This window comes from Symsagittifera roscoffensis, chromosome 7 (assembly GCF_963678635.1).
Source record: "Symsagittifera roscoffensis chromosome 7, txSymRosc1.1, whole genome shotgun sequence".
NCBI classification, from domain to species: Eukaryota; Metazoa; Xenacoelomorpha; order Acoela; family Convolutidae; genus Symsagittifera; species Symsagittifera roscoffensis.
In genome coordinates this window covers 12,818,498-12,839,235 of record NC_087068.1, presented here as the reverse complement: position 1 = coordinate 12,839,235, position 20,738 = coordinate 12,818,498, and the positions used below count along the sequence as shown (strand labels likewise).

Genomic DNA, 20,738 nt, shown 5'->3' with positions numbered 1-20,738 from the left:
ATTTTTGAAACAATCGTACTTCATTGAAAACGCCAGTTATTTTCAGAGTTTTTAAGGATGCTTAATAAGTGTCAGACTCTCAAAAATAAGTTTTACCCATGTAAAAAGCTTGAATGATGCCTAAAAAAATCAACCGACACTTATGTATAGAGCTCTTGGGGCGCAATCGGCTAGCGCGTTTGGCTGTCAACCCAAAAGTTGGTGGATTAAGCCCACCCAGGAGCGAGAACAGAACCTCAGAATGAGAGATTTCTGCAAAAAAAAATGAGCACTTAGTCATTCGTTTTAGGATCCAAAGCTTCGAATTCTTGTATTTGAAAGACTAGCGTAATCTTTTAGCCCTGCTAGCTCAGTCGGTAGAGCGTTGGACTTTTAATCCGACGCTCAAGGGTTCCTTGTCGGGCGCAGTATCATTTCTTCTATTAATTTTTTTGAAACACTCTAACTTCTTAGAAAACGCCAGTTATTTTCAGAGTTTTTAAGAATGGTTAATAAGTTTCAGGCGCTCAAAAATAATTCTTTTCATACAATGATTTTTTATCGAGCTCTTGTGGCGCAATCGGCTGTTAACCGAAAGGTTGGTGGTTCAAGCCCACCCAGGAGCGAGAACAGTAGAACCACAGAATCAGACTTTTCTGCAAAAGATAAGAGCACTAAATTATCAATTTCAAAATAGGAGCACTAAATTATCAATTTCAATTCTTGATTTTGACAGAATCGTTCTGTAAGACTAGCAAAATATTCGAGCCCTGCTAGCTCAGTCGGTAGAGCGTTGGACTTTTAATCCAACGGTCAAGGGTTCGAGTCCCTTGTGGGGCGAAGTATCATTTCTTCTGTTAAAATTTTTGAAACAATCGTACTTCATTGAAAACGCCAGTTATTTTCAGAGTTTTTAAGGATGCTTAATAAGTGTCAGACTCTCAAAAATAAATTTTACCCATGGAAAAAGCTTGAATGATGACTAAAAAAATCAACCGACACTTATGTATAGAGCTCTTGGGGCGCAATCGGCTAGCGCGTTCGGCTGTCAAACCAAAGGTTGGTGAGTTAAGCAAACCCAGGAGCGAGAACAGAACCTCCGAATGAGAGAATTCTGCAAAAAAAAGAGCACTTAGTCATTGGTTTTAGGATCCAAAGCTTCGAATTCTTGTATTTGAAAGACTAGCGTAATCTTTAAGCCCTGCTAGCTCAGTCGGTAGAGCGTTGGACTTGTAATCCGACGTTCAAAGGGTTCGGTTCCTTTGTCGGGCGCAGTATCATTTCTTCTATTAATTTTTTGAAACACTAACTTCTTAGAAAACGCCAGTTATTTTCAGAGTTTTTAAGAATGGTTAATAAGTTTCAGGCGCTCAAAAATAAATTTTACCCATGGAAAAAGCTTGAATGATGACTAAAAAAACCAACCGACACTTATGTATAAAGCTCTTTGGGCGCAATCGGCTAGCGCGTTCGGCTGTCAACCCAAAGGTTCGTGGATTAAGCCCACTCAGGAGCGAGAACAGCAGAACCACAGAATCAGACTTTTCTGCAAAAGATGAGAGCACTAAATTATCAATTTCAAAATAGGAGCACTAAATTATCAATTTCAATTCTTGATTTTGACAAAATCGTTCTGTAAGACTAGCAAAACATTCGAGCCCTGCTAGCTCAGTCGGTAGAGCATTGGACTTTTAGTCCAACGGTCAAGGGTTCGAGTCCCTTGTGGGGCGAAGTATCATTTCTTCTATTAAAGTTTTTGAAACAATCGTACTTCTTAGAAAACGCCAGTTATTTTCAGAGCATTTAAGAATGGTTAATAAGTTTCAGGCGCTCAAAAATAATTTTTTTCTTAAAGTGATTTTTTATCAAGCTCTTGTGGAGCAATCGGTTAGCGCATTCGGCTGTTAACCGAAAGGTTGGTGGTTCAAGCCCACCCAGCAGCGAGAACAGTAGAACCACAGAATCAGACTTTTCTGCAAAAGATAAGAGCACTAAATTATCAATTTCAAAATAGGAGCACTAAATTATCAATTTCAATTCTTGATTTTGACAGAATCGTTCTGTAAGACTAGCAAAATATTCGAGCCCTGCTAGCTCAGTCGGTAGAGCGTTGGAATTTTAATCCAACGGTCAAGGGTTCGAGTCCCTTGTGGGGCGAAGTATCATTTCTTCTGTTAAAATTTTTGAAACAATCGTACTTCATTGAAAACGCCAGTTATTTTCAGAGTTTTTAAGGATGCTTAATAAGTGTCAGAATCTCAAAAATAAATTTTACCCATGGAAAAAGCTTGAATGATGACTAAAAAAATCAACCGACACTTATGTATAGAGCTCTTGGGGCGCAATCGGCTAGCGCGTTCGGCTGTCAACCCAAAGGTTGGTGAATTAAGCAAACCCAGGAGCGAGAACAGAACCTCCGAATGAGAGAATTCTGCAAAAAAAAATGAGCACTTAGTCATTGGTTTTAGGATCCAAAGCTTCGAATTCTTGTATTTGAAAGACTAGCGTAATCTTTAAGCTCTGCTAGCGCAGTCGGTAGAGCGTTGGACTTGTAATCCGACGTTCAAAGGGTTCGGTTCCTTTGTCGGGCGCAGTATCATTTCTTCTATTAATTTTTTTGAAACACTCTAACTTCTTAGAAAACGCCAGTTATTTTCAGAGTTTTTAAGAATGGTTAATAAGTTTCAGGCGCTCAAAAATAATTCTTTTCATACAATGATTTTTTATCGAGCTCTTGTGGCGCAATCGGCTGTTAACCGAAAGGTTGGTGGTTCAAGCCCACCCAGGAGCGAGAACAGCAGAACCACAGAATCAGACTTTTCTGCAAAAGATAAGAGAACTAAATTATCAATTTCAATTCTTGAATTTGACAATATAGGTCTGTATGACTAGCAAAACATTCGAGCCCTGCTAGCTCAGTCGGTAGAGCGCTGGAGTTTTAATCCAACGGTCAAGGGTTCGAGTCCCGTGTGCGGCGAAGTATCATTTCTTCTATTAAAATTTTTGAAACAATCGTACTTCATTGAAAACGCCAGTTATTTTCAGAGTTTTTAAGGATGCTTAATAAGTGTCAGACTCTCAAAAATAAATTTGGCCCATGGAAAAAGCTTGAATTATGCCTAAAAAAATCAACCGACACTTATATATAGAGCTCTTGGGGCGCAATCGGCTAGCGCGTTCGGCTGTCAACCGAAAGGTTGGTGGTTTAAGCCCACCGAGAAGCGAGAACATAACCTCAGAATGAGAGATTTCTGCGAAAAAATGAGCACTTAGTCATTCGTTTTAGGATCCAAAGCTTGAAATTCTTGTATTTGAAAGAGTAGCGTAATGTTTAAGCCCTGCTAGCTCAGTCGGTAGAGCGTTTGACTGTTAATCCGACGTTCAAGGATTCGAGTCCCTTGTGGGGCGAAGTATCATTTCTTCTATTAAAATCTTTGAAACAACCGTACTTCATTGAAAACGCCAGTTATTTTCAGAGTTTTTAAGGATGCTTAATAAGTGTCAAGCTCTCAAAAATAAATTTTACCCACGGAAAAAGCTTGAATGATGCCTAAAAAAATCAACCGACACTTATTTATAGAGCTCTTGGGGCGCAATCGGCTAGCGCGTTCGGCTGTTAACCGAAAAGTTGGTGGTTTAAGCCCACCCAGGAGCGAGAACAGAACCTCAGAATGAGAGATTTCTGCAAAAAAAATGAGCACTTAGTTATTCGTTTTAGGATCCAAAGCTTCGAATTCTTGTATTTGAAAGACTAGCGTAAACATAAAGCCCTGCTAGCTCAGTCGGTAGAGCGTTGGACTTTTGATCCGACGTTCAAGGGTTCGGTTCCCTTGTCGGGCGCAGTATCATTTCTTCTATTAATTTTTTTGAAACACTAACTTCTTTGAAAACACCAGTTATTTTCAGAGTTTTTAAGAATGGTTAATAAGTTTCAGGCGCTCAAAAATAATTTTTTTCATAAAATAATTTTTTTTCAAGCTCTTGTGGAGCAATCGGCTAGCGCGTTAGGCTGTTAACCGAAAGGTTGGTGGTTCAAGCCCACCCAGGAGCGAGAACAGTAGAACCTAAAAATCAGAGATAGCTGCAAAAAATATGTTCACTAAATTTTAAATTTCAGGATCCAAAGCTTCGAATTCTTGAAATTGAAAAAATAGGTTTGAAAGACTTGCATAATCTTTGAGCCCTGGTAATTCAGTCGGTAGATCGTTGGACTTTAAACCATAGAGTCAAGGGTTCGAGTCCCTTGTAGGGCGAAGTATCAATACTGCTATTAAAATTTTCGAAACAATCGTACTTCATTGAAAACGCCAGTTATTTTCAGAGTTTTTAAGGATGCTTAATAAGTGTCAGACTCTCGAAAATAAATTTTACCCACGGAAAAAGATTGAATGATGCCTAAAAAAAATCAACCGACACTTATTTATAGAGCTCTTGGGGCGCAATCGGCTAGCGCGTTCGGCTGTCAACCGAAAAGTTGGTGGTTTAAGCCCTCCCAGGAGCGAGAACAGAACCTCAGAATGAGAGATATCTGCAAAAAAATGAGCACTAAGTTATTCGTTTTCGGATCCAAAGCTTCGAATTCTTGTATTTGAAAGACTTGCGTAAACATTCAGCCCTGCTAGCTCAATCGGTAGAGCATTGGACGTTTAATCCGACGTTCAAGGGTTTGGTTCCCTAGTCGGGCGCAGTATCATTTCTTATATTAGTTTTTTTGAAACGCTCTAACTTCTTTGAAAACACCAGTTATTTTCAGAGTTTTTAACAATGGTTAATAAGTTTCAGGCGCTCAAAAATAAATTTTTTCATAAAATTAAATTTTTACGAGCTCTTGTGGCGCAATTTGCTAGCGCGTTCGGCTGTTAACCGAAAGGTTGGTGGTTCAAGCCCAGCCAGGAGCGAGTACAGTAGACCCTCAAAATTACATATTGCTGCAAAAAAATGTGCACTAAATTATCAATTTCAAGATCCAGAGCTTCGAATTCTTGAATTGGACAAATTAGGTTTGTAAGACTACCAAACATTCGAGCCCCAGTCGGTAGAGCGTCGGACTTTTAAGAAGCAGAGATTTCAGCAAAAAAAGCACTAAGTTATTCTTTTTAGGATTCAAAGCTTCGAATTCTTGCATTTGAAAGACTACCGTAACCTTTGAGCCATGCTGGGGCAGTCGGTAGAGCAGTGAAATTTGAATCCGACGTTCAGGGGATCGAGTCTCTTCTGGGGCGAAGTAGCATTTCTTCTATTAATTTTTTTTGAAACACTCGAACTTCTTCGAAAACGCCAGTTATTTTCAGACTTTTTAAGAATGGTTAATAAGTTTCAGGCGCTCAAAAATAAATTTTTGCATGAACGATACATTAATCGAGCTCTTGTGGAGAATTCAGCTAGCGCGTTCGGCTGTAAACGGAAAGATTGATGGTTCAAGCCCACCCAGGAGCGAGAACAGTAGAACCTCAAAATCAGAGATAGCTGCAAAAAATATGTTAACTAAATTTTAAATTTAAGGAGCCAAAGCTTCGAATTCTTGAAATTGAAAAACTAGGTTTGAAAGACTTGCATAATCTTTCAGCCCTGGTAACTTAGGCAGTAGATCGTTGGACTTTAAATCATATAGTCGAGGGTTCGAGTCCCTAGTGGGGCGAAGTATCATTTCTTCTATTAAAATTTTTGAAACAATCGTACTTCATTGAAAACGCCAGTTATTTTCAGAGTTTTTAAGAATGGTTAATAAGTTTCAGGCGCTCAAAAATATACTTTTTCATAAAAGAAACTTTTATCGAACGCTTGTGGCGCAATCGGTTAGAGCGTTCGACTGTTAACCGAAATGTTGGTGATTCAAGCCCACCTGGGAGCAAGAACAGAACCTCAGAATCAGAGATTTCAGCAAAAAAAAAGAGCACTAAGTATTTCATTTTAGGATCCAAAGCTTCGAATTCTTGCATTTGAAAGACTAGCGGAATCTTTGAGCCCTGCTAGGGCGGTCGGTAGAGCAGTGAACTTTGAATCCAACTATCAGGGGTTCGAGTCCCTTCTGGGGCGAAGTAGGATTTCTTCTTATAATTTTTTTTGAAAAACTTGAACGTCTTTGAAAACGCCAGTTATTTTCAGAGTTTCTAACAATGGTTAATAAGTTTCAGGCGCTTAAAAATAAATCTTTTCATTAAAAAAAATTATCGAGACCTTGTTCCGCAATCGTCTAGCGCGTTCGGCTGTAAACCGAAAGGTAGTTGGTTCAAGCCCACCCAGGAGCGAGAACAGAAGAACCTCAGAATCAAGGATTTCTGAATAAGAATATGAGCACTAAGTTATTTATTTCAGAATCTAACGCTTCAAATTCTTGCATTTGAAAGACTAGCGTAATCTTTGAGCCCTGATAGGGCAGTCGCTAGAACAGTGAACTTCGAATCCAACGTTCAGGGGTTCGAGTCCCTTCTGGGGCGAAGCAGCAATTCTTCTATAATTGTTTTTGAAACACTCTAAGTTCTTTGAAAACACCAGTTATTTTCAGAGTTTTTAACAATGGTTAATAAGTTTCAGGCGCTCAAAAATAAATTTTTTCATAAAATTAATTTTTAACGAGCTCTTGTGGCGCAATTTGCAAGCGAGTTCGGCTGTTAACCGAAAGGTTGGTGGTTCAAGCCCAGCCAGGAGCGAGAACAGTAGAACCTCAAAGTTACATAATCCCGCAAAAAAATGTGCACTAAATTATCAATTTCAAGATCCAGAGCTTCGAATTCTTGAATTTGACAAATTAGTTTTGTAAGACTACTAAACACTCGAGCCCTGCTAGCTCAGTCGGTAGAGCGTTGGAATTTTAAGAAGCAGAGATTTCCGCAAAAAAAGCACTAAGTTATTCTTTTTAGGATTAAAAGCTTCGAATTATTGCATTTGAAAGACTAGCGTAATCTTTGAGCCCTGATAGGGCAGTCGCTAGAGCAGTGAAATTTGAATCCCACGTTCAGTGGTTCGAGTCACTTCTGGTGCGAAGTAGTAATTCTTCTATAATTTTTTTTGAAACACTCGAACTTCTTCGAAAACGCCAGTTATTTTCAGACTTTTTAAGAATGGTTAATAAGTTTCAGGCGCTCAAAAATAAATTTTTTCATGAACGATACATTAATCGAGCTCTTGTGGAGAATTCAGCTAGCGCGTTCGGCTGTAAACGGAAAGATTGATGGTTCAAGCCCACCCAGGAGCGAGAACAGTAGAGCCTCAAAATCAGAGATAGCTGCAAAAAATACGATCACTAAATTTTAAATTTCAGGATCCAAAGCTTCGAATTCTTGAAATTGAAAAACTAGGTTTGAAAGACTTGCATAATCTTTGAGCCCTGGTAACTTAGTCGGTAGATCGTTGGAATTTAAATCATACAGTCAAGTGTTCGAGTCCCTTGTGGGGAGAAGTATCATTTCTTCTATTAAAATTTTTGAAACAATCGTACTTCATTGAAAACGCCAGTTATTTTCAGAGTTTTTAAGAATGGTTAATAAGTTTCAGGCGCTCAAAAAAATATTTTTTCATAAAAGAAACTGTTATCGAACTCTTGTGGCGCAATCGGTTAGAGCGTTCGGCTGATAACCGAAATGTTGGTGGTTCAAGCCCACCTGGGAGCGAGAACAGAACTTCAGAATCAGAGATTTCAGCAAAAAAAAAAAGAGCACTAAGTTATTCATTTTAGGATCCAAAGCTTCGAATTCATGCTTTTGAAAGACTGGCGGAATCTTTGAGCCCTGCTAGGGCGGTCGGTAGAGCTGTGAACTTTGAATCCAACGATCAGGGGTTCGAGTATCTTCTGGGGCGAAGTAGGATTTCTTCTGATATTTTTTTTTGAAAAACTTGAACTTCTTTGAAAACGCCAGTAATTTTCAGAGTTTCTAAGAATGGTTAATAAGTTTCAGGCGCTTAAAAATAAATCTTTTCATTAAAAAAAACTTTATCGAGATCTTGTTGGGCAATCGGCTAGCGTGTTCGGCTGTAAACCGAAAGGTAGTTGGTTCAAGCCCAGCCAGGAGCGAGAACAGAAGAACCTGAGAATCAAGGATTTCTGAATAAGAAGATGAGCACTAAGTTATTTATTTCAGGATCTAACGCTTCAAATTCTTGCATTTGAAAGACTAGCGTAATCTTTGTGCCCTGATAGGGCTGTCGCTAGAGCAGTGAACTTTGAATCCAACGTTCAGGGGTTCGAGTCCCTTCTGGGGCGAAGTAGCAATTCTTCTATAATTGTTTTTGAAACACTCGAACTTCTTTGAAAACGCCAGTTATTCTCAGAGATTTTAAGAATGGTTAATAAGTTTCAGGCGCTCAAAAATAACTTTTTTATTAAAATGTTTTTTTATCGAGCTCTTGTGGCGCAATCGGCTAGCGCGGTCGGCTGTTAACCAAAAGGTTGGTGGTTCAAGCACACCCAGGAGCGAGGACAGCAGAACCACAGAATCAGACTTTTCTGCAAAAGATAAGAGCACTAAATTATCAATTTCAAAATAGGAGCACTAAATTATCAATTTCAATTCTTGATTTTGACAAAATCGTTCTGTAAGACTAGCAAAACATTCGAGCCCTGCTAGCTCAGTCGGAAGAGCGTTGGACTTTTAATCAAACGGTCAAGGGTTCGAGTCCCTTGTGGGGCGAAGTATCATTTCTTCTGTTAAAATTTTTGAAACAATCGTACTTCATTGAAAACGCCAGTTATTTTCAGAGTTTTTAAGGATGCTTAATAAGTGTCAGACTCTCAAAAATAAATTTTACCCATGGAAAAAGCTTGAATGATGACTAAAAAAATCAACCGACACTTATGTATAGAGCTCTTGGAGCGCAATCGGCTAGCGCGTTCGGCTGTCAACCCAAAGGTTGGTGAATTAAGCCCACCCAGGAGCGAGAACAGAACCTCAGAATGAGAGAATTCTGCAAAAAAAAAATGAGCACTTAGTCATTGGTTTTAGGATCCAAAGCTTCGAATTCTTGTATTTGAAAGACTAGCGTAATCTTTAAGCCCTGCTAGCTCAGTCGGTAGAGCGTTGGACTTGTAATCCGACAATCAAGGGTTCGGTTCCCTTGTCGGGCGCAGTACCATTTCTTCTATTAATTTTTTTGAAACATTCTAACTTCTTAGAAAACGCCAGTTATTTTCAGAGTTTTTAAGAATGGTTAATAAGTTTCAGGCGCTCAAAAATAATTCTTTTCATAAAATGATTTTTTATCGAGCTCTTGTGGCGCAATCGGCTAGCGCGTTCGGCTGTTAACCAAAATGGTGGTGGTTCAAGCCCACCCAGGAGCGAGAACAGCAGAACCACAGAATCAGACTTTTCTGCAAAAGATAAGAGCACTAAATTATCAATTTCAATTCTTGAATTTGACAAAATAGGTCTGTAAGACTAGCAAAACATTCCAGCCCTGCTAGCTCAGTCGGTACAGCGTTGGACTTTTAATCCAACGGTCAAGAATTCGAGTCCCTTGTGCGGCGAAGTATCATTTCTTCTATTAAAATTTTTGAAACAATCGTACTTCATTGAAAACGCCAGTTATTTTCAGAGTTTTTAAGAATGGTTAATAAGTCTCAGGCGCTCAAAAATAAATCTTTTTAATGCTTTTTATCGAGCTGTTGTGGCGCAATCCGCTAGCGCGTTCGGCTGTTAACCGAAAGGTTGGTGGTTCAAGCCCATCCAGGAGCGAGAACAGCAGAAACACAGAATCAGACTTTTCTGCAGAAGATAAGAGCACTAAATTATCAATTTCAAAATAGGAGCACTAAATTATCAATTTCAATTCTTGAATTTGACAAAATCGTTCTGTAAGACTAGCAAAACATTCGCGCCCTGCTAGCTCAGTCGGTAGAGCGTTGGACTTTTAATCCAACGGTCAAGGGTTCGAGTCCCTTGTGGGGCGAAGTATCATCACTTATATTAAAGTTTTTGAAACAATCGTACTTCTTAGAAAACGCCAGTTATTTTCAGAGCATTTAAGAATGGTTAATAAGTTTCGGGCGCTCAAAAATAATTTTTTTCTTAAAGTGAGTTTTTATCAAGCTCTTGTGGCGCAATCGGTTAGCGCGTTCGGCTGTTAACCGAAAAGTTGGTGGTTCAAGCCCACCCAGGAGCGAGAACAGTAGAACCACAGAATCAGACTTTTCTGCAAAAGATAAGAGCACTAAATTATCAATTTCAAAATAGGAGAACTAAATTATCAATTTCAATTCTTGATTTTGACAAAATCGTTCTGTAAGACTAGCAAAATATTCGAGCCCTGCTAGCTCAGTCGGTAGAGCGTTGGACTTTTAATCCAACGGTCAAGGGTTCGAGTCCCTTGTGGGGCGAAGTATCATTTCTTCTGTTAAAATTTTTGAAACAATCGTACTTCATAGAAAAACCCAGGTATTTTCAGAGGTTTTAAGGATGCTTAATAAGTGTCAGACTCTCAAAAATAAATTTTACCCATGGAAAAAGCTTGAATGATGACTAAAAGAATCAACCGACACTTATGTATAGAGCTCTTAGGGCGCAATCGGCTAGCGCGTTCGGCTGTCAACCCAAAGGTTGGTGAATTAAGCCCACCCAGGAGCGAGAACAGCAGAACCACAGAATCAGACTTTTCTGCAAAAGATAAGAGCACTAAATTATCAATTTCAAAATAGGAGCACTAAATTATCCATTTCAATTCTTGATTTTGACAAAATCGTTCTGTAAGACTAGCAAAACATTCGAGCCCTGCTAGCTCAGTCGGTATAGCGTTGGACTTTTAATCCAACGGTAAAGGGTTCGAGTCCCTTGTGGGGCGAAGTATCATTTCTTCTATTAAACTTTTTGAAACAATCGTACTTCTTAGAAAACGCCAGTTATTTTCAGAGCATTTAAGAATGGTTAATAAGTTTCAGGCGCTCAAAAATAATTTTTTTCTTAAAGTGATTTTTTATCAAGCTCTTGTGGCGCAATCGGTTAGCGCGTTCGGCTGTTAACCGAAAGGTTGGTGGTTCAAGCCCACCCAGGAGCGAGAACAGCAGAACCACAGAATCAGACTTTTCTGCAAAAGATAAGAGCACTAAATTATCAATTTCAAAATAGGAGCACTAAATTATCAATTTCAATTCTTGATTTTGACAAAATCGTTCTGTAAGACTAGCAAAACATTCGAGCCCTGCTAGCTCAGTCGGTAGAGCGTTGGACTTTTAATCCAACGGTCAAGGGTTCGAGTCCCTTGTGGGGCGAAGTATCATCACTTCTATTAAAGTTTTTGAAACAATCGTACTTCTTAGAAAACGCCAGTTATTTTCAGAGCATTTAAGAATGGTTAATAAGTTTCGGGCGCTCAAAAATAATTTTTTTCTTAAAGTGATTTTTTATCAAGCTCTTGTGGCGCAATCGGTTAGCGCGTTCGGCTGTTAACCGAAAAGTTGGTGGTTCAAGCCCACCCAGGAGCGAGAACAGTAGAACCACAGAATCAGACTTTTCTGCAAAAGATAAGAGCACTAAATTATCAATTTCAAAATAGGAGCACTAAATTATCAATTTCAATTCTTGATTTTGACAGAATCGTTCTGTAAGACTAGCAAAATATTCGAGCCCTGCTAGCTCAGTCGGTAGAGCGTTGGACTTTTAATCCAACGGTCAAGGGTTCGAGTCCCTTGTGGGGCGAAGTTTCATTTCTTCTATTAAAGTTTTTGAAACAATCGTACTTCATTGAAAACGCCAGTTATTTTCAGAGTTTTTAAGGATGCTTAATAAGTGTCAGACTCTCAAAAATAAATTTTACCCATGGAAAAAGCTTGAATGATGACTAAAAAAATCAACCGACACTTATGTATAGAGCTCTTGGGGCGCAATCGGCTAGCGCGTTCGGCTGTCAACCCAAAGGTTGGTGAATTAAGCAAACCCAGGAGCGAGAACAGAACTTCCGAATGAGAGAATTCTGCAAAAAAAAGAGCACTTAGTCATTGGTTTTAGGATCCAAAGCTTCGAATTCTTGTATTTGAAAGACTAGCGTAATCTTTAAGCCCTGCTAGCTCAGTCGGTAGAGCGTTGGACTTGTAATCCGACGTTCAAAGGGTTCGGTTCCTTTGTCGGGCGCAGTATCATTTCTTCTATTAATTTTTTTGAAACACTCTAACTTCTTAGAAAACGCCAGTTATTTTCAGAGTTTTTAAGAATGGTTAATAAGTTTCAGGCGCTCAAAAATAAATTTTACCCATGGAAAAAGCTTGAATGATGACTAAAAAAACCAACCGACACTTATGTATAAAGCTCTTTGGGCGCAATCGGCTAGCGCGTTCGGCTGTCAACCCAAAGGTTCGTGGATTAAGCCCACTCAGGAGCGAGAACAGCAGAACCACAGAATCAGACTTTTCTGCAAAAGATGAGAGCACTAAATTATCAATTTCAAAATAGGAGCACTAAATTATCAATTTCAATTCTTGATTTTGACAAAATCGTTCTGTAAGACTAGCAAAACATTCGAGCCCTGCTAGCTCAGTCGGTAGAGCGTTGGACTTTTAATCCAACGGTAAAGGGTTCGAGTCCCTTGTGGGGCGAAGTATCATTTCTTCTATTAAACTTTTTGAAACAATCGTACTTCTTAGAAAACGCCAGTTATTTTCAGAGCATTTAAGAATGGTTAATAAGTTTCAGGCGCTCAAAAATAATTTTTTTCTTAAAGTGATTTTTTATCAAGCTCTTGTGGCGCAATCGGTTAGCGCGTTCGGCTGTTAACCGAAAGGTTGGTGGTTCAAGCCCACCCAGGAGCGAGAACAGCAGAACCACAGAATCAGACTTTTCTGCAAAAGATAAGAGCACTAAATTATCAATTTCAAAATAGGAGCACTAAATTATCAATTTCAATTCTTGATTTTGACAAAATCGTTCTGTAAGACTAGCAAAACATTCGAGCCCTGCTAGCTCAGTCGGTAGAGCGTTGGACTTTTAATCCAACGGTCAAGGGTTCGAGTCCCTTGTGGGGCGAAGTATCATCACTTCTATTAAAGTTTTTGAAACAATCGTACTTCTTAGAAAACGCCAGTTATTTTCAGAGCATTTAAGAATGGTTAATAAGTTTCGGGCGCTCAAAAATAATTTTTTTCTTAAAGTGATTTTTTATCAAGCTCTTGTGGTGCAATCGGTTAGCGCGTTCGGCTGTTAACCGAAAAGTTGGTGGTTCAAGCCCACCCAGGAGCGAGAACAGTAGAACCACAGAATCAGACTTTTCTGCAAAAGATAAGAGCACTAAATTATCAATTTCAAAATAGGAGCACTAAATTATCAATTTCAATTCTTGATTTTGACAGAATCGTTCTGTAAGACTAGCAAAATATTCGAGCCCTGCTAGCTCAGTCGGTAGAGCGTTGGACTTTTAATCCAACGGTCAAGGGTTCGAGTCCCTTGTGGGGCGAAGTTTCATTTCTTCTATTAAAGTTTTTGAAACAATCGTACTTCATTGAAAACGCCAGTTATTTTCAGAGTTTTTAAGGATGCTTAATAAGTGTCAGACTCTCAAAAATAAATTTTACCCATGGAAAAAGCTTGAATGATGAGTAAAAAAATCAACCGACACTTATGTATAGAGCTCTTGGGGCGCAATCGGCTAGCGCGTTCGGCTGTCAACCCAAAGGTTGGTGAATTAAGCAAACCCAGGAGCGAGAACAGAACTTCCGAATGAGAGAATTCTGCAAAAAAAAGAGCACTTAGTCATTGGTTTTAGGATCCAAAGCTTCGAATTCTTGTATTTGAAAGACTAGCGTAATCTTTAAGCCCTGCTAGCTCAGTCGGTAGAGCGTTGGACTTGTAATCCGACGTTCAAAGGGTTCGGTTCCTTTGTCGGGCGCAGTATCATTTCTTCTATTAATTTTTTTGAAACACTCTAACTTCTTAGAAAACGCCAGTTATTTTCAGAGTTTTTAAGAATGGTTAATAAGTTTCAGGCGCTCAAAAATAAATTTTACCCATGGAAAAAGCTTGAATGATGACTAAAAAAACCAACCGACACTTATGTATAAAGCTCTTTGGGCGCAATCGGCTAGCGCGTTCGGCTGTCAACCCAAAGGTTCGTGGATTAAGCCCACTCAGGAGCGAGAACAGCAGAACCACAGAATCAGACTTTTCTGCAAAAGATGAGAGCACTAAATTATCAATTTCAAAATAGGAGCACTAAATTATCAATTTCAATTCTTGATTTTGACAAAATCGTTCTGTAAGACTAGCAAAACATTCGAGCCCTGCTAGCTCAGTCGGTAGAGCATTGGACTTTTAGTCCAACGGTCAAGGGTTCGAGTCCCTTGTGGGGCGAAGTATCATTTCTTCTATTAAAGTTTTTGAAACAATCGTACTTCTTAGAAAACGCCAGTTATTTTCAGAGCATTTAAGAATGGTTAATAAGTTTCAGGCGCTCAAAAATAATGTTTTTTCTTAAAGTGATTTTTTATCAAGCTCTTGTGGAGCAATCGGTTAGCGCGTTCGGCTGTTAACCGAAAGGTTGGTGGTTCAAGCCCCCCCAGGAGCGAGAACAGTAGAACCACAGAATCAGACTTTTCTGCAAAAGATAAGAGCACTAAATTATCAATTTCAAAATAGGAGCACTAAATTATCAATTTCAATTCTTGATTTTGACAGAATCGTTCTGTAAGACTAGCAAAATATTCGAGCCCTGCTAGCTCAGTCGGTAGAGCGTTGGACTTTTAATCCAACGGTCAAGGGTTCGAGTCCCTTGTGGGGCGAAGTATCATTTCTTCTGTTAAAATTTTTGAAACAATCGTACTTCATTGAAAACGCCAGTTATTTTCAGAGTTTTTAAGGATGCTTAATAAGTGTCAGACTCTCAAAAATAAATTTTACCCATGGAAAAAGCTTGAATGATGACTAAAAAAATCAACCGACACTTATGTATAGAGCTCTTGGGGCGCAATCGGCTAGCGCGTTCGGCTGTCAACCCAAAGGTTGGTGAATTAAGCAAACCCAGGAGCGAGAACAGAACCTCCGAATGAGAGAATTCTGCAAAAAAAATGAGCACTTAGTCATTGGTTTTAGGATCCAAAGCTTCGAATTCTTGTATTTGAAAGACTAGCGTAATCTTTAAGCCCTGCTAGCGCAGTCGGTAGAGCGTTGGACTTGTAATCCGACGTTCAAAGGGTTCGGTTCCTTTGTCGGGCGCAGTATCATTTCTTCTATTAATTTTTTTGAAACACTAACTTCTTAGAAAACGCCAGTTATTTTCAGAGTTTTTAAGAATGGTTAATAAGTTTCAGGCGCTCAAAAATAATTCTTTTCATACAATGATTTTTTATCGAGCTCTTGTGGCGCAATCGGCTGTTAACCGAAAGGTTGGTGGTTCAAGCCCACCCAGGAGCGAGAACAGCAGAACCACAGAATCAGACTTTTCTGCAAAAGATAAGAGAACTAAATTATCAATTTCAATTCTTGAATTTGACAATATAGGTCTGTATGACTAGCAAAACATTCGAGCCCTGCTAGCTCAGTCGGTAGAGCGTTGGAGTTTTAATCCAACGGTCAAGGGTTCGAGTCCCGTGTGCGGCGAAGTATCATTTCTTCTATTAAAATTTTTGAAACAATCGTACTTCATTGAAAACGCCAGTTATTTTCAGAGTTTTTAAGGATGCTTAATAAGTGTCAGACTCTCAAAAATAAATTTGGCCCATGGAAAAAGCTTGAATTATGCCTAAAAAAATCAACCGACACTTATATATAGAGCTCTTGGGGCGCAATCGGCTAGCGCGTTCGGCTGTCAACCGAAAGGTTGGTGGTTTAAGCCCACCGAGAAGCGAGAACATAACCTCAGAATGAGAGATTTCTGCGAAAAAATGAGCACTTAGTCATTCGTTTTAGGATCCAAAGCTTGAAATTCTTGTATTTGAAAGAGTAGCGTAATGTTTAAGCCCTGCTAGCTCAGTCGGTAGAGCGTTTGACTCTTAATCCGACATTCAAGGATTCGAGTCCCTTGTGGGGCGAAGTATCATTTCTTCTATTAAAATCTTTGAAACAACCGTACTTCATTGAAAACGCCAGTTATTTTCAGAGTTTTTAAGGATGCTTAATAAGTGTCAGACTCTCAAAAATAAATTTGGCCCACGGAAAAAGCTTGAATGATGCCTAAAAAAATCAACCGACACTTATTTATAGAGCTCTTGGGGCGCAATCGGCTAGCGCGTTCGGCTGTTAACCGAAAAGTTGGTGGTTTAAGCCCACCCAGGAGCGAGAACAGAACCTCAGAATGAGAGATTTCTGCAAAAAAAATGAGCACTTAGTTATTCGTTTTAGGATCCAAAGCTTCGAATTCTTGTATTTGAAAGACTAGCGTTAACATTAAGCCCTGCTAGCTCAGTCGGTAGAGCGTTGGACTTTTGATCCGACGTTCAAGGGTTCGGTTCCCTTGTCGGGCGCAGTATCATTTCTTCTATTAATTTTTTTGAAACACTAACTTCTTTGAAAACACCAGTTATTTTCAGAGTTTTTAAGAATGGTTAATAAGTTTCAGGCGCTCAAAAATAATTTTTTTCATAAAATATTTTTTTTTCAAGCTCTTGTGGAGCAATCGGCTAGCGCGTTAGGCTGTTAACCGAAAGGTTGGTGGTTCAAGCCCACCCAGGAGCGAGAACAGTAGAACCTAAAAATCAGAGATAGCTGCAAAAAATATGTTCACTAAATTTTAAATTTCAGGATCCAAAGCTTCGAATTCTTGAAATTGAAAAACTAGGTTTGAAAGACTTGCATAATCTTTGAGCCCTGGTAATTCAGTCGGTAGATCGTTGGACTTTAAACCATAGAGTCAAGGGTTCGAGTCCCTTGTAGGGCGAAGTATCAATACTTCTATTAAAATTTTCGAAACAATCGTACTTCATTGAAAACGCCAGTTATTTTCAGAGTTTTTAAGGATGCTTAATAAGTGTCAGACTCTCGAAAATAAATTTTACCCACGGAAAAAGATTGAATGATGCCTAAAAAAAATCAACCGACACTTATTTATAGAGCTCTTGGGGCGCAATCGGCTAGCGCGTTCGGCTGTCAACCGAAAAGTTGGTGGTTTAAGCCCTCCCAGGAGCGAGAACAGAACCTCAGAATGAGAGATTTCTGCAAAAAAATGAGCACTAAGTTATTCGTTTTCGGATCCAAAGCTTCGAATTCTTGTATTTGAAAGACTTGCGTAAACATTCAGCCCTGCTAGCTCAATCGGTAGAGCATTGGACGTTTAATCCGACGTTCAAGGGTTTGGTTCCCTAGTCGGGCGCAGTATCATTTCTTATATTAGTTTTTTTGAAACACTCTAACTTCTTTGAAAACACCAGTTATTTTCAGAGTTTTTAACAATGGTTAATAAGTTTCAGGCGCTCAAAAATAAATTTTTTCATAAAATTAAATTTTTACGAGCTCTTGTGGCGCAATTTGCTAGCGCGTTCGGCTGTTAACCGAAAAGTTGGTGGTTCAAGCCCAGCCAGGAGCGAGTACAGTAGACCCTCAAAATTACATATTGCTGCAAAAAAATGTGCACTTAATTATCAATTTCAAGATCCAGAGCTTCGAATTCTTGAATTGGACAAATTAGGTTTGTAAGACTACCAAACATTCGAGCCCCAGTCGGTAGAGCGTCGGACTTTTAAGAAGCAGAGATTTCAGCAAAAAAAGCACTAAGTTATTCTTTTTAGGATTCAAAGCTTCGAATTCTTGCATTTGAAAGACTACCGTAACCTTTGAGCCATGCTGGGGCAGTCGGTAGAGCAGTGAAATTTGAATCCGACGTTCAGGGGATCGAGTCTCTTCTGGGGCGAAGTAGCATTTCTTCTATTAATTTTTTTTGAAACACTCGGATTTAGGATCCAAAGCTTGAAATTCTTGTATTTGAAAGAGTAGCGTAATGTTTAAGCCCTGCTAGCTCAGTCGGTAGAGCGTTTGACTCTTAATCCGACATTCAAGGATTCGAGTCCCTTGTGGGGCGAAAAATCATTTCTTCTATTAAAATCTTTGAAACAACCGTACTTCATTGAAAACGCCAGTTATTTTCAGAGTTTTTAAGGATGCTTAATAAGTGTCAGGCTCTCAAAAATAAATTTTACCCACGGAAAAAGCTTGAATGATGCCTAAAAAAATCAACCGACACTTATTTATAGAGCTCTTGGGGCGCAATCGGCTAGCGCGTTCGGCTGTTAACCGAAAAGTTGGTGGTTTAAGCCCACCCAGGAGCGAGAACAGAACCTCAGAATGAGAGATTTCTGCAAAAAAAATGAGCACTTAGTTATTCGTTTTAGGATCCAAAGCTTCGAATTCTTGTATTTGAAAGACTAGCGTAAACATTAAGCCCTGCTAGCTCAGTCGGTAGAGCGTTGGACTTTTGATCCGACGTTCAAGGGTTCGGTTCCCTTGTCGGGCGCAGTATCATTTCTTCTATTAATTTTTTTGAAACACTAACTTCTTTGAAAACACCAGGTTGGTGGTTCAAGCCCAGCCAGGAGCGAGTACAGTAGACCCTCAAAATTACATATTGCTGCAAAAAAATGTGCACTAAATTATCAATTTCAAGATCCAGAGCTTCGAATTCTTGAATTGGACAAATTAGGTTTGTAAGACTACCAAACATTCGAGCCCCAGTCGGTAGAGCGTCGGACTTTTAAGAAGCAGAGATTTCAGCAAAAAAAGCACTAAGTTATTCTTTTTAGGATTCAAAGCTTCGAATTCTTGCATTTGAAAGACTACCGTAACCTTTGAGCCATGCTGGGGCAGTCGGTAGAGCAGTGAAATTTGAATCCGACGTTCAGGGGATCGAGTCTCTTCTGGGGCGAAGTAGCATTTCTTCTATTAATTTTTTTTGAAACACTCGAACTTCTTCGAAAACGCCAGTTATTTTCAGACTTTTTAAGAATGGTTAATAAGTTTCAGGCGCTCAAAAATAAATTTTTGCATGAACGATACATTAATCGAGCTCTTGTGGAGAATTCAGCTAGCGCGTTCGGCTGTAAACGGAAAGATTGATGGTTCAAGCCCACCCAGGAGCGAGAACAGTAGAACCTCAAAATCAGAGATAGCTGCAAAAAATATGTTCACTAAATTTTAAATTTCAGGATCCAAAGCTTCGAATTCTTGAAATTGAAAAACTAGGTTTGAAAGACTTGCATAATCTTTCAGCCCTGGTAACTTAGGCGGTAGATCGTTGGACTTTAAATCATATAGTCGAGCGTTCGAGTCCCTAGTGGGGCGAAGTATCATTCCTTCTATTAAAATTTTTGAAACAATCGTACTTCATTGAAAACCCCAATTATTTTCAGAGTTTTTAAGAATGGTTAATAAGTTTCAGGCGCTCAAAAATATACTTTTTCATAAAAGAAACTTTTATCGAACTCTTGTGGCGCAATCGGTTAGAGCGTTCGGCTGTTAACCGAAATGTTGGTGATTCAAGCCCACCTGGGAGCAAGAAAAGAACCTCAGAATCAGAGATTTCAGCAAAAAAAAGAGCACTAAGTTATTCATTTTAGGATCCAAAGCTTCGAATTCTTGCATTTGAAAGACTAGCGGAATCTTTGAGCCCTGCTAGGGCGGTCGGTAGAGCAGTGAACTTTGAATCCAACTATCAGGGGTTCGAGTCCCTTCTGGGGCGAAGTAGGATTTCTTCTTATAATTTTTTTTGAAAAACTTGAACGTCTTTGAAAACGCCAGTTATTTTCAGAGTTTCTAACAATGGTTAATAAGTTTCAGGCGCTTAAAAATAAATCTTTTCATTAAAAAAAATTATCGAGATCTTGTTCCGCAATCGTCTAGCGCGTTCGGCTGTAAACCGAAAGGTAGTTGGTTCAAGCCCACCCAGGAGCGAGAACAGAAGAACCTCAGAATCAAGGATTTCTGAATAAGAATATGAGCACTAAGTTATTTATTTCAGAATCTAACGCTTCAAATTCTTGCATTTGAAAGACTAGCGTAATCTTTGAGCCCTGATAGGGCAGTCGCTAGAACAGTGAACTTCGAATCCAACGTTCAGGGGTTCGAGTCCCTTCTGGGGCGAAGCAGCAATTCTTCTATAATTGTTTTTGAAACACTAACTTCTTTGAAAACGCCAGTTATTTTCAGAGTTTTTAACAATGGTTAATAAGTTTCAGGCGCTCAAAAATAAATTTTTTCTTAAAACTAGTTTTTAACGAGCTCTTGTGGCGCAATTTGCAAGCGAGTTCGGCTGCTAACCGAAAGGTTGGTGGTTCAAGCCCAGCCAGGAGCGAGAACTGTAGAACCTCAAAGTTACATAATCCTGCAAAAAAATTTGCACTAAATTATCAATTTCAAGATCCAGAGCTTCGAATTCTTGAATTTGACAAATTAGTTTTGTAAGACTACCAAACACTCGAGCCCTGCTAGCTCAGTCGGTAGAGCGTTGGACTTTTAAGAAGCACAGATTTCAGCAAAAAAAGCACTAAGTTATTCTTTTTAGGATTCAAAGCTTCGAATTCTTGCATTTGAAAGACTAGCGTAATCTTTGAGCCCTGATAGGGCAGTCGCTAGAGCAGTGAAATTTGAATCCAACGTTCACTGGTTCGAGTCACTTCTGGTGCGAAGTAGTAATTCTTCTATAATTTTTTTTGAAACACTCGAACTTCTTCGAAAACGCCAGTTATTTTCAGACTTTTTAAGAATGGTTAATAAGTTTCAGGCGCTCAAAAATAAATTTTTTCATGAACGATACATTAATTGAGCTCTTGTGGAGAATTCAGCTAGCGCGTTCGGCTGTAAACCGAAAGATTGATGGTTCAAGCCCACCCAGGAGCGAGAACAGTAGAACCTCAAAATCAGAGA

The 20,738-nt window shown here is 39.2% G+C and overlaps 22 non-coding genes across 22 annotated transcripts; all 22 read left to right on the top strand.

Annotated features, from left to right (window-relative positions):
* The first annotated feature begins 746 nt into the window (after positions 1-746).
* Positions 747-819, top strand: Trnak-uuu (transfer RNA lysine (anticodon UUU)). Its single transcript has one exon. It is a non-coding gene; the product is annotated as a tRNA-Lys (tRNA).
* An 817-nt stretch (positions 820-1,636) lies between these two features.
* Trnak-uuu (transfer RNA lysine (anticodon UUU)) lies at positions 1,637-1,709 on the top strand. Its single transcript has one exon. It is a non-coding gene; the product is annotated as a tRNA-Lys (tRNA).
* Positions 1,710-2,063: 354 nt separating this feature from the next.
* Trnak-uuu (transfer RNA lysine (anticodon UUU)) lies at positions 2,064-2,136 on the top strand. The gene has a single exon. It is a non-coding gene; the product is annotated as a tRNA-Lys (tRNA).
* Positions 2,137-8,533: 6,397 nt separating this feature from the next.
* Trnak-uuu (transfer RNA lysine (anticodon UUU)) lies at positions 8,534-8,606 on the top strand. The gene has a single exon. It is a non-coding gene; the product is annotated as a tRNA-Lys (tRNA).
* A 361-nt stretch (positions 8,607-8,967) lies between these two features.
* Positions 8,968-9,040, top strand: Trnat-ugu (transfer RNA threonine (anticodon UGU)). The gene has a single exon. It is a non-coding gene; the product is annotated as a tRNA-Thr (tRNA).
* Positions 9,041-9,179: 139 nt separating this feature from the next.
* Trnan-guu (transfer RNA asparagine (anticodon GUU)) lies at positions 9,180-9,253 on the top strand. Its single transcript has one exon. It is a non-coding gene; the product is annotated as a tRNA-Asn (tRNA).
* A 535-nt stretch (positions 9,254-9,788) lies between these two features.
* Trnak-uuu (transfer RNA lysine (anticodon UUU)) lies at positions 9,789-9,861 on the top strand. Its single transcript has one exon. It is a non-coding gene; the product is annotated as a tRNA-Lys (tRNA).
* A 139-nt stretch (positions 9,862-10,000) lies between these two features.
* Trnan-guu (transfer RNA asparagine (anticodon GUU)) lies at positions 10,001-10,074 on the top strand. The gene has a single exon. It is a non-coding gene; the product is annotated as a tRNA-Asn (tRNA).
* Positions 10,075-10,215: 141 nt separating this feature from the next.
* Positions 10,216-10,288, top strand: Trnak-uuu (transfer RNA lysine (anticodon UUU)). Its single transcript has one exon. It is a non-coding gene; the product is annotated as a tRNA-Lys (tRNA).
* A 388-nt stretch (positions 10,289-10,676) lies between these two features.
* Trnak-uuu (transfer RNA lysine (anticodon UUU)) lies at positions 10,677-10,749 on the top strand. The gene has a single exon. It is a non-coding gene; the product is annotated as a tRNA-Lys (tRNA).
* Positions 10,750-10,888: 139 nt separating this feature from the next.
* Positions 10,889-10,962, top strand: Trnan-guu (transfer RNA asparagine (anticodon GUU)). The gene has a single exon. It is a non-coding gene; the product is annotated as a tRNA-Asn (tRNA).
* Positions 10,963-11,103: 141 nt separating this feature from the next.
* Positions 11,104-11,176, top strand: Trnak-uuu (transfer RNA lysine (anticodon UUU)). Its single transcript has one exon. It is a non-coding gene; the product is annotated as a tRNA-Lys (tRNA).
* A 139-nt stretch (positions 11,177-11,315) lies between these two features.
* Trnan-guu (transfer RNA asparagine (anticodon GUU)) lies at positions 11,316-11,389 on the top strand. The gene has a single exon. It is a non-coding gene; the product is annotated as a tRNA-Asn (tRNA).
* A 141-nt stretch (positions 11,390-11,530) lies between these two features.
* Positions 11,531-11,603, top strand: Trnak-uuu (transfer RNA lysine (anticodon UUU)). The gene has a single exon. It is a non-coding gene; the product is annotated as a tRNA-Lys (tRNA).
* An 820-nt stretch (positions 11,604-12,423) lies between these two features.
* Positions 12,424-12,496, top strand: Trnak-uuu (transfer RNA lysine (anticodon UUU)). The gene has a single exon. It is a non-coding gene; the product is annotated as a tRNA-Lys (tRNA).
* A 139-nt stretch (positions 12,497-12,635) lies between these two features.
* On the top strand, positions 12,636-12,709 carry Trnan-guu (transfer RNA asparagine (anticodon GUU)). The gene has a single exon. It is a non-coding gene; the product is annotated as a tRNA-Asn (tRNA).
* A 141-nt stretch (positions 12,710-12,850) lies between these two features.
* Positions 12,851-12,923, top strand: Trnak-uuu (transfer RNA lysine (anticodon UUU)). The gene has a single exon. It is a non-coding gene; the product is annotated as a tRNA-Lys (tRNA).
* A 139-nt stretch (positions 12,924-13,062) lies between these two features.
* Positions 13,063-13,136, top strand: Trnan-guu (transfer RNA asparagine (anticodon GUU)). Its single transcript has one exon. It is a non-coding gene; the product is annotated as a tRNA-Asn (tRNA).
* Positions 13,137-13,277: 141 nt separating this feature from the next.
* Positions 13,278-13,350, top strand: Trnak-uuu (transfer RNA lysine (anticodon UUU)). The gene has a single exon. It is a non-coding gene; the product is annotated as a tRNA-Lys (tRNA).
* An 820-nt stretch (positions 13,351-14,170) lies between these two features.
* Trnak-uuu (transfer RNA lysine (anticodon UUU)) lies at positions 14,171-14,243 on the top strand. The gene has a single exon. It is a non-coding gene; the product is annotated as a tRNA-Lys (tRNA).
* A 140-nt stretch (positions 14,244-14,383) lies between these two features.
* Trnan-guu (transfer RNA asparagine (anticodon GUU)) lies at positions 14,384-14,457 on the top strand. The gene has a single exon. It is a non-coding gene; the product is annotated as a tRNA-Asn (tRNA).
* Positions 14,458-14,598: 141 nt separating this feature from the next.
* On the top strand, positions 14,599-14,671 carry Trnak-uuu (transfer RNA lysine (anticodon UUU)). The gene has a single exon. It is a non-coding gene; the product is annotated as a tRNA-Lys (tRNA).
* Positions 14,672-20,738: the final 6,067 nt, after the last annotated feature.